Source organism: Amblyomma maculatum, chromosome 3 (genome assembly GCF_055883805.1).
Source record: "Amblyomma maculatum isolate TAMU_Amacu chromosome 3, ASM5588380v1, whole genome shotgun sequence".
Taxonomy (NCBI): Eukaryota; Metazoa; Arthropoda; class Arachnida; order Ixodida; family Ixodidae; genus Amblyomma; species Amblyomma maculatum.
In genome coordinates, this window is record NC_139346.1 from 14,782,966 (window position 1) to 14,794,209 (window position 11,244).

The following is an 11,244-nucleotide window of genomic DNA, read 5'->3' on the forward strand; positions in this document are numbered from 1 at the left end:
TCGTCCTTATCCTCGTCTTCGTGGTATTCTCGCCTACTTCATCCTTGTCTTTGTATATCCTTGTGTAGTTCACTACATTATTAATAAGCAGAGCGCTTGACAGACCAGGTGACAGGAAAAAGAAGCATACTAGAAGCACTCATTTTCGTGTCCGTGTTCCTCAAGTGCATTGCTAATAACTCAAAACAAGAAATTAAAACGCACCACTCAAAAGTGGCAGGGATCATTCTGCAGAGAAACACTAAATGAAGCTGAACATGCACACGCTGATCAAGCTATGCTTCATAATAATTTTACTATTGTCGTGTCTCACCTTCTTTTGCTGATTTGCCCTTCACACTGAAGAAGACTCATTTCCTCTTCTCAATCCGTGCCTGGAGAACGTTCGTCAGCTCAGACAGAGACGAAGCTTCCACAGCCCCGCAACAAAGCGGAATGCTTGCAGCTCTTTGAAGAGCATCTGTGACTTCCGTCACGGTTACTAAGCGGCACTTCTCGATTGTTTTTTTCCTCACGAACACTTCGCAATCCACGCTGCCTTCCCCTGTGTATTTGAAAAACACTGACCTCTCGATGGTGAGTACGCCTGTGCGAAAGTTCAACTTGCACTCAACGTATGACACACCATTGAAGTCGGGGAATTCATGTAGTGCCCACGTTCTCGATGGCACGGCAAACTTGCAAAGGTCGTCAAGGGAGGCGGCTGGCTCAGAAGCAAAGTCGACGACTGCGTGATCCGCTTCTTCGGCTTCGTTATTCTCAGTAGCGGCTGGTGCACGTTCGTCTGATGACGCCACTTTAACTCGGTCAATGCGACGTCGTTTTCTTTCGCCGTCGTTATCAGACGCCAACTGACGCCGTTTTGTCAGTGGTCGCGGTGTTTTCTTCGTTAAGTATGAAGGCATATTCGGCAAAATCGTCGGCACAGCGTCAGGCCAAAGAGTTGGTTTGCCTCTTAGCACTCGAACTTCGTTTCCGTTAATTATGTGCACATAATATCTCACGATGAAATGAGGCTAAAGCCTCTAAGTGGAGCTCGCAATCGGCGTCGAGGGGCTTATCAAGCCTACACAGATTTCTCTCCCAGACAAGTCGTCGCTCTTCATCTATTGGGGCTGATACCCTGCGGCCTTGGACCGTGCGAGCGTACCCAGTCTTGCACCCGGGCGCATAACAGTGATTTAAACGCCGTTTTCTTTCCATTTGAGTCACAAATCTGCGATAGAGCTCGCATGCGCGCACGCACACACACGCATACAGGTCGGAACACGCCAACTTGCTTCAAGAGTGTAAGACGCCAGCGCCACCGCTACTTTCTTCAAGAAAGGGGAACGCTGGTGTGCAAGGCGCGCCGGCTTCGGTCGCGCCACTCAAAAAATACTAGTACACTCTAGCGGGAGTATTCTGTGCATTACGGCGCACGGTGCCGTACCCTGCATTGACATGTGACTCCGTTCTTCTGAGGCCGATCTCGCCTAGCGTGATGAGTGAACACAACACGTCGCGTGTGCGCCTGACCTCTTCATTCAGCATACTTGCCTCTTCCTTTTTTGATTCTGTACAGGCCTTTTGATAGTTCAGAGCATTTATGGGTCCTTCTTTAAGTGCGATCATTAGGGGCTCGTTGTTAAAAGGAGACGCAAAGAAAAAAGCAAGAACATCTTTTAGTATGCGCTAGTGCTGTGGCTTTCATGGCACTCATTACACATCAAACTGAGTGGTGGTTTGTGGGGTTTAACGTCCCAAAGCAACTCAGGCTATGAGAGACGCCGTAGTGGAGGACTCCGGAAATTTCGACCACCTGGGGTTCTTCAACGTGCACTGACATCGCACAGAACGCGGGCGCCTTGCTTTTCGCCTCCATCGAAAGGCTGCCCCCGAGGCCGGGATTCGATCCTGAGTCCTTGGGAGCAGTAGTCGAGCGCCGTAAGCACTGCGCCACACCGGCTTTTTTTTTCTTTATTGCCTGGTCTTGACACGAGAGCCAGATATACAAAAATCACTCAAAGGCCATTTACAGACGCTATTTACATATGACACGCTAAAATTCACGCATACACAACAAAGGCTCTAGCCTTGAGAGCCACTCGGGAGGTTCTGCTGTAGCTCTCTGGATTGCCAAATACCTGTCCATGCTTTTCCGAAAATAAATTCTGGTAGGCCCTGCACCTTTATCGCAGTGGTAATCTGCCATTCTTGAGCGCCATATACAGTGGAGGCCCATGAGCATAATTAAATCAAATGGTACCCTATCCTCACTTTCTACGTATAACTACCGAATGCCATGCGGGTCTAGCGGAAAATCTTTCATTAGCGTTCTTTGCAATACGTCCTAAAAATATACTCCTTCCCAACAGTGTAAAAAAACATGGTATATGGTTTCTGGCTTCCTGCATATTAAACAGTGTGATCCCCAGGGTATGAATAATCCCTTTTTCTCCAAAAATGTTTTCACCGGCAAGGTCCCGGTGTGCTATTTAAAAAAGAAAGTTTTTGCTCCTGGCGTCACCTGCGTTCTTTTAACCCTTTTTAAAACATCTGCACCTGGGCCTCCATCATACAAGGCCCTGTATAAAGGCACAGGGAACATAATGTCACACAATGCATGATATAATTTCTTTCTTTTTACTGTAGACAAATAATTCCTTGAAAACCGCGCTGAAAGGAACCGAACACTTGCTACGACTTCTCTATAAAAGCTCTTAATACCTCGGGAAGATTCTTCCGTTGAAACCACGTACTCGGGTAGCAGCCGCCTCAGCCTGACTTGGCATACGGTGCGTAAAAACGGGTCCAGTTCAGTTCAGTTTATTACCTTAAGGACCCCCGTGGGGGTATTACATAAGGGGTGGATTATACAAAAAAAAAATAAGTACAATGGTTGCCATGTGGGTTCAACATACAATATGATCTGTTAGTGCTTTGGAAAAGTTAGATGGGCAGGTGATAGCGGCGATGCTGTGGGAAAGGCCGTTCCAATCTAATGCTGCTCGGGGGAAGAAGGAGGCAGCGAACGTGGTCGTATGGGTCCGAGGTCTAAAAAACAAAAAACGACTGACCAGCTGTCGCATAAACAGGTGGCCCAAATCTTAGCCCACCATCTTTTACTCGTTTGAACAAGTTAGTCCGGCTGCAGCGCTCCCATTCAGATGCCCAGGCAAATACAGCGAACTTCCTGTGCAGTTTCTGAGTATTTAACCGAGAACAGTGCAGCACCTGAATTAAATACCAGAGCTTACTGATAAAGAACAAATTGCAAAACTGTGGCCCTTGCAAAAATAGGTTTGTCCCTCTCCACTTTTCAGCTTTATCCTTTATCTCTTTAGCCTGCCCTCTCCAATACTGTTCACTGTCACGGTAAGCCTTAAGAGGAACTCCCAAGTACCTATCTGGTGTCGTCGTCCAAGGCACACTGGCAAACCGTTCAGGCGTAGATGGCCACCTTCCATGCCAAAGTCCGAGGTATTTCGACCAGTTAACTCCTCTACCGGTGACGCGACTGAATTCGAGCAAACACTTCACAGCTTGGCATATGCCCCCCTCATCATTGGTAAAAACAGTGATGTCGTCTGCATAATGCAAAATAAAAGAGGGCCGAGGGGACAGCCCTGGCGTACGGAACGCTGTACACTGATGGGGTCCCCTAAACATTTGTTAACAATCAATCTTTGTCGTGCAGCTCCGGTACGCCAAAGCAACGCCCTCACGGACAACAGGACCGACATTCACATGGTCTAAAATGGCAAACAACAGTTCGTGAGCGACACAGTCAAATGCCATTGCTAAGTCAATTTGGAGAAAGGCCACCCGACCATTAGTGTCATCACAGTATTCTAATACACTGCGCGCTTTATGGATATTGGTGAAAATGGAGCGCCCTTTGATCCCACACGTCTGATGAGGCCCAACTATGTCTCTAATCACGGTCAGCAGCCTTCGCCCTAGAACCTTCATAAACATTTTGTACTCCACGTTTGTGAGTGCTATTGGCCGGTATGCAGTAACCAGTCTTAACTTATTTATTTCATTTGTTTTCGGAATGAGCACAGTGTGGGACGGCCCATATGATGGAGGAAGAGCCTTTTCTTTGAAGGCTTCGTTAAAGATTACAGTTAGAACAGGGGCTATTTCGTGTTTAAGTATTTTATAAAAAGTCGCACTGAACCTGTCCGGTCCAGGGGATTTACCGGGGTTTAATTTATCAATTGCGTGCTCCACCTCCGATTCTGTTATGTCCAGTTCTAATCTGTCTTTTGTTTCGTCGTCGAGACGCGGTAGCTCAGCTAGAAACTCATCCTTAAATGTAATAACATCTACCGGGTGTGATGAGAATAGCGCCTGGTAATGTTCGAAAAATGCTGTTTTGATATGTCTGTTGATATTAACCCTCCCCATTCTATTTCTTCGATGTGATTCCTTTCAGCACGGGCTTTTTCTAAACAGTGCTCTTTTTGTTGGCGCTTCGCCTGCAGCTGTGTCTTCGGCCCTTGCCCTAACCAGCGCTCCCCGGTAACGTTGTTCTTCAATTAGTTCTAGCTTTTGTTTGGTTTTCCTTATGTCCTCCATCCATTCACCCGGTGCTCGGCTTTCCTGTTTTACCATTTTATGAAGCAGTGTCCATAACTGCACTTCATTTTGTTTCTCTTCGTGACTTATAATAGCAGACCTTTCAATTGCTTTCAATTTAAAGGCTTCTGTACAGAGCTCCCACTGCTGCCAAACCTTTGGTAAATCATATTCAAAGGGTAAAACCAGTAACTGGTTTTACCCTTTGAATATGATTCATGTTTTTTCGTGGATCAATTTTTGCTATTTCTTCTCTTACTGCTCCACTGTACAATTCATCCTCAAGTAGCTTGTTGTTTAACTTTCACATTTCCCACGAAAAACCATTCCCACGATTAACAATGCCTAGCAACATTGAACCATACAGTGGTCTGAAAACGACACCGGTACTACTTCATACCTGTCGCATTGTGGTACGATATCGACGGAGGCATAGATGCGATCTAACCGTGCATGTCTTGAGCCCTGGAATCGCGCATACTTTACTGGGCGTTCTCCCTCCAGACACTCTGAAACGTCTTCCAGGTCATAGATGTCAATTATTCTTAACAGCACTTCAGTGCTCCTGTCACGGAAAGCGCGACTGCTTCTCTTCTCACGCGCGTTTAGAACACAGTTGTAATCCTCCATAACTATAAGCCGTCTCTCCGTCCGAAGGCGCTCTTCGATATTTTCAAAGAACACGGCACGGTCATAAACCACAGTGAGCGCATACACGCACACAACTCGCCACTCAAGCATTCCCAGCCGGAGCCCATACAAAATTCCACGTCGTCATCTCGACCAAAACGCGCGCCCATCCCGTACATCCCAGTTGCACGAATGATGCGCCTGCACCTCTAGCCCAGGCAGTTTCCTTACAGAAAGAACACAACCAGCCGATGTGCCAACAGCGTGACTAACTACAGCGAAAAAGGTAGACGTGAAACGTCGCATCATACTCTCGGTCTCTTCTTCACCGGCAACTTTCGTTTCTTGCACAGCCAATATATTTATATCGTAATCCATTGAAAGCCTGTAAAGCTGGCTTTGTTTCCTTTTACCTGCCAAACCTCTAACATTTAGGGTGGCAACTTTAAATAGAGATGCATAAGCCATTTTTGATACAAAGAAGAGACTAAAAGCACGATGCTTACCTCCCGCGTCTAGCGTGTCGCTAGACGTTGCCTTCGCCGCCGGTATCATCCGGCGCTTGCCTCTCGTTATGAGGCGACTTGTGGCTGGAACGCTTGTCTGTCTGAGTATTGGTCCGCGAGCGCAGACTGAAACGCCGTGCTTGAGGCGCCTTCGCCGATGGCTCCTCGGCACTGTGCTCTGCCACCGTGTCGTCTTCGGTCTCGGCACGCGGACGCTTCGCAGCGGTGATGACAGTCGCGCGGGCGTCTCTCGCGGTCGTCGCTGGGAACCTTTGCGTCGACATTCAAAGGCTCCGCTAAGCTCGCCCAATCTTCTGTCGTGGCCTGATCCGTCGATGATGGGTCACGAAATGGTGACCCTCTTCCTGGTGCGACAGCGGTGGCGATGTTGCTGATCGAACCCGCTGCCTCAAACGACGCCTCTGGTGGTTTACCCGCGTCTTGAGCTCCACTTGCTGCTTCTTCTGCCTCGACGACATCCATAAGCTCCGCAGAGTCGCTCGCCGCTACACGCCTGATAGCCCACGCGTAGGCACGGACGCAGTCCGCATCCGCGTGTCCATAGTGCCTGCACTTGGAGACCTGTGCACTTTACAGTCACGGCGAAGGTGGCCTGTTCCACCGCAACGCAGGCACTGCATAGGCCTCCCGGGCACCACCACGAGGGCCAACTCGCCAGCCACTCGAACCTGATGGGGTAGATCATCGGCCTTCATACCTGGCCTCAGTTTTAGCAGCACAGTCCTCGTAGTGGATCCTTTCTCCTTCATGCCCACAACGCGCCAACGTTCTCGAGTCACCTCGGCCACGACGCCAAACGCCGCGAAAACGGTGCGGATGTCCTCGTCGAGAACGCCGTGCAGCATCCAATGCAGACGCAGTTTAACTTGCTGTCCTTCTGGGTCAATGACGATGCAGCGGCGTCCCTTGACCTCGATCTCCTTAAGGGCAGCCAGTCTCTTTGCCGCTTCCGGGCTGCTGAAGGTCACAGCCCACACATGATTCATCTGGTACGCCCCCAAAACCACGACGTCGGGGAGCACAGCAACATTGGCCGGGGCGTCTCTGAAGTCTTCGACCCTGTAGGGTCTAACACGCACGTCGCCGTAGAAAACAAAAACGTTTTTAAAACATGTCCGGTGGGCAGGGTAGGCAGAACAATCTCATATTTCTTGTATTCTCCACTGGTGAGCCTGTTACCGCGGCCAGACAAGGCCGCTATCGCAGCTCCTTGGGAGCTCATGATCCTGCGTCCGCACCAAACGGTAGCCGGAAGTAGAATGCGCCACCCCGGCGGGGCCACATCAAACTGAAAGAGCGCATAATTATTCCTAGTAGGTACTATAGTCGTGGCTAATGTAAATCGAGTAGTAAAAGAAGCAACTGTTTGCCAAAAAAGGAATAAACGGGTTACCGTTACGATACACGTAACTTCGTAACTTATGTATATTACAAAAAGAACCTGCCCTACGACTTATCCATGAAGTACTCCCGGTTGGGCCACGTAGGAGAGGAGACAACTTTATTCCTAAGAATAAATTGCTAGCGGGCACTTAATTGGACCACTAAAGTGGGATGAGGAGGAGACCTGGCCCTTCAGGGCTGGGACTGGTACTCCCCTGATGGGGCAGGGACAGGTGGGTCACCACCTCTTGCGGCGGGGGCTGGCCTGTCACAGAATTTTTATCTGTTGTAGGCCATCATTCCATTCCACCCGCCACCGCTTCGGTGGTGGACGACGATTGTCGTTGCTGCGCGCGTCTTTCTCTCCTTCTTCCTTTTCGCTCTTCTCTTTTATTGCGAAGCAATACTACTTTGCGTTTCGATGGAGGCGAAACGAAGAGGCGTCCGTGTGCTGTGCGATGTCAGCGCACGTTAAAGATCCCCAGGTGGTCGAAATTACTCCGTAGCCCTCCACTACGGCTCCTCTTTCTCTCTTTCCACTTTCACTTCCGCCTTCCTCCCTTCCCTTACGGCGCGGTTGCGGTGTCCACAGAAAACAAGTGAGACAGTTACCGCGCCTTCCCTTCCTATAAATAAATCAGTTAGCTACCACCTCAGCCCGTGCCATGCCGCAGCCGCATAGCCACGCTTGACCTTTCGCGTGACCTCGCTGCGTGACGTCATACTTTGTGTAGAACAGCGCGAAAAACACGACAGGGACGAACGAAGACAACAAGACGAGCGCTGACTTTCAACTGACAAGTTTATTGCATGCCTGCATCCATATATATGAACACGTTCACACAATAAACGAAACAAGAACAACTAAACAAACACCGAAAAGTGTAAGAATGCAATCGAACCATGTGTCATCCAGATTTTCACAACGCATCATTTTCTCGTGTTCATAAATCTTACTTCACGTTCCGATAAAGCTATAGACGGGCTGCTGATACAAGTTTCCTTTATCCTGTTGATTTCTTTTGCTTCTAAAATCTCCCGTACTGTCTGGTCATTATGCCGATTGATTATTTTTGCTTCCTGTAGAAATGGCTGGCAAGCGTCGCTTTTACAGTCCCTGCAGTGTATGCCCATAGTTTCTTTTACCGTACCAAAAACATTATTGTGATGCTCCATTAGTCTTTCATTAATACAACGCCCCGTCTGTCCGATATAATGTTTTCCACAAGACAGTGGAACAGAGTATACAACCCCCTTCTGGCAACCCACATAAGGGTCTTTGTGTTTTATGGTACAGCCCTGACCTATGCCTCTCGTACTATTAACTTTTTTACACATTTTCCCTAATTTATCTGGAGCCGAAAGGACAACTTTTACACCTGCCCGATTTCCTATACGTTTGAGTCTATGCGAGAGGCATAGGTCCTTCCCTTCCCTCCCTTCCCTTACGGCGCGGTTCGGGTGTCCACAGAGCAAGTGTGACAGTTACTGCGCCTTTCCCTTCCTGTGAACCAATTTAACTTTTAATTTTCGCCTCCATCGAAACGCAGCCGCCGAGGTCGGGTTCGAACCCGGGCACTCCGGCACAGTGCTCGGGCGTCTTACCACTGCACCACCCCGGCGGGGCCCTCTCGTTAAGTTATGAGGGAGGGGGAAAGTACACGGGGAAATAAGAGCACGTGTACTTTTCCTTAAAGAGAATGCTAAGATGGGAATAGCGAAGCGGGCATCAAAAGGGAGCCTGGTGGGGTGTGCATTAGTGTTTGGAACTTCGTGTGTGAGGTGGTCAACTTTTTTCTGCTCAGCATTCTGAACATCGTCTTGTGTTGTGTATCTGGATGCGTATCTTTGTTTTTTGTATTGAGTGCGTGGATTTCCTTGGTTACACATAGTGTCTCTGTCACTTTCTTCAGTTGTTTTACGGCAGCTAAGGAGTCTGTATAGATGTGGGCTTCTGTTATGGAATCTATTTTATTTATGGCCTTCATAGCATCGCAGATTGCATATAGTTCCATCACAAGTGGGTCCGGGTATATCGATACATGTTCATTATTTATCTTTAGTTCACTGTGTGTTGGGCTAGTAGCAGCTGTTCTACCGCCATTTTCTAAAAGTGACTTCCGTATATGCAATGCAGGTACCTGGAAGTGCATCAACCAGAGGTCGAGATGCCAGCTTTTCTTTGCTACGAAGCCGAGTGGTCTTGTTTGTCATAATAGTCGTGAATTCCCACGGAGGGGGGTCAGTTATTGTTGGTGTTTGCACTGTCCGTCATACAAGGATGCTGTAAGCATAACGTACTTTCGCTTCATAGTCCTTGTTCCCTCTCGTTGTTCAATTATTTCTGTCAACGTATTCAGCTGTGCAAATTCTTGGAACATAGCGATAGGGGTAAGTTTCGGTAAGGCCGTGATTGTGCGCAATGCATTTCTATTTATTGTTTCCAATTCCGCCCACTTCCGCCCACTTCCGCCTCGTTAGTATTTGGAATTAGGCCTGGTATAGTATCCTCGGCTCTAACACCGATTCTACAAGACGCCTTGTCATGCCCGCTCGAGCTCCTCCTCCCCTAGACGAAATACGTTTTATCAAGTTTAAGGAATTCGCAGCTACTTTTTTCACCTTGTGTAGCTGTTTTGCTCCTTTGCCGGATTTGTGAATTTCTAGGCCAAGAACTCTCAACTGATCCACATATTGCAATGCCGAGTTTCTAATCTTTAGGGTGACGATCTTTGCGTTGTCAATTGTTTTCTTCCATTCTTGTTTGCAACATGAATGTATCTGGACTTTTGAGGTGACAATTCCAGGCGTGCATCTTGAACGCACTCATCTATGGTATTTATAGCCTCTTGAAGATACAAATACTTTACTAGATGTACTTTACTAGACCTACGGGGCTGGGGCTGGTAGATCACTGCCGATTGCGGCGGGGGCTAGCCAGCCTGCCAGCGGTGTTGTACCTGTTGTAGGCCGTCATTTCACCCGCAAACGCTTCGATGGCGTACGACGGCTGTTGCGACGCACATCTCTCTCTCTCTTTTCTTCCTTTCTTTCTTCTCTATTTTCTTTTCTGTGCGCACGAGGCAGCGGAGGTGGCTCATCTACAGAGCCAGTAGCAGGCCTGTTCACTTTCATTTTCTTATTCCGACAGTCGCAACAACAGCAAGATTGCTGAAACTCTGTACGTAACTGAGAGATCTGTGCTGATAAAAACGTCAACTAAGAGATTACCAGCCATTGTGTGACTATACAGGAATCAAATGAGTGAGGCCTTCAATTGCAAACAATATTTTTTACCCTCCAGACTTGAAGACAGTAGTGACATGAACCAACCGCTAGAGGTTTGGTTTTGTTTGTGGGGTTTAACGTCCCAAAGCAGCTCAGGCTATGAGAGACGCCGTAGTGGAGGACTCCGGAAATTTTGACCACCTGGGGTTCTTTAACGTGCACTGACATCGCACAGCACACGGGCGCCTTGCTTTTCGCCTCCATCGAAAAGCGGCCGCTGAGGCCGGGATTCGATCCCGCGTCCTTGGGAACAGTAGTCGAACGCCGTAACCACTGCGCCACCCCGGCGGGGATTGTCGGCCCAGTTTTGCTAGCAGTATTGTGAATATGATGATGACAAATGGTATATCGAAACACTTATTGAACCACTTAGCAAGAAAGAAGGCAGTGATGTGTTTCACGAAGTAGCCAACTGCTAGGTTCCAAATGTTTTGCTACGCAACGCTAAAACACATAATAGAGCAGAACGTTGAGCTAATTGGTCTTCAGGCATGATGAAATACGCAACTGAATAGATAACACACAAGACGCGCGCACGCACGCACACACGCACACACACACACGCGCGCACGCACGCACACACACACACGCACACACACACACACACTGGTCTTTGGTACCCTACGTTCATGGTTTTACCCGCTACTTGAAGATGTACATGTCTGTAACTGGTAAATGCACTACAAAGACGAAGTTCTGAGCCTCGGACTGTTGCATTGTGTTACGTCTCCCTTGGCGAAAATCGCATCTGAACAGACGATGATACACAGAAGACAGACATACACACAAAGACCAGGACGATGCCGCATCATCATTCTTGTTTGTGCGTCTTATCATAGATTGTTCATTT

General features: G+C 48.3%; 1 protein-coding gene across 1 annotated transcript in view; it reads left to right on the forward strand.

Annotated features, from left to right (window-relative positions):
• LOC146194263 (gonadotropin-releasing hormone receptor-like) overlaps positions 1–11,244 on the forward strand; it is a 329,819-nt gene that overhangs the window by 23,166 nt on the left and 295,409 nt on the right. The window lies entirely within an intron of this gene.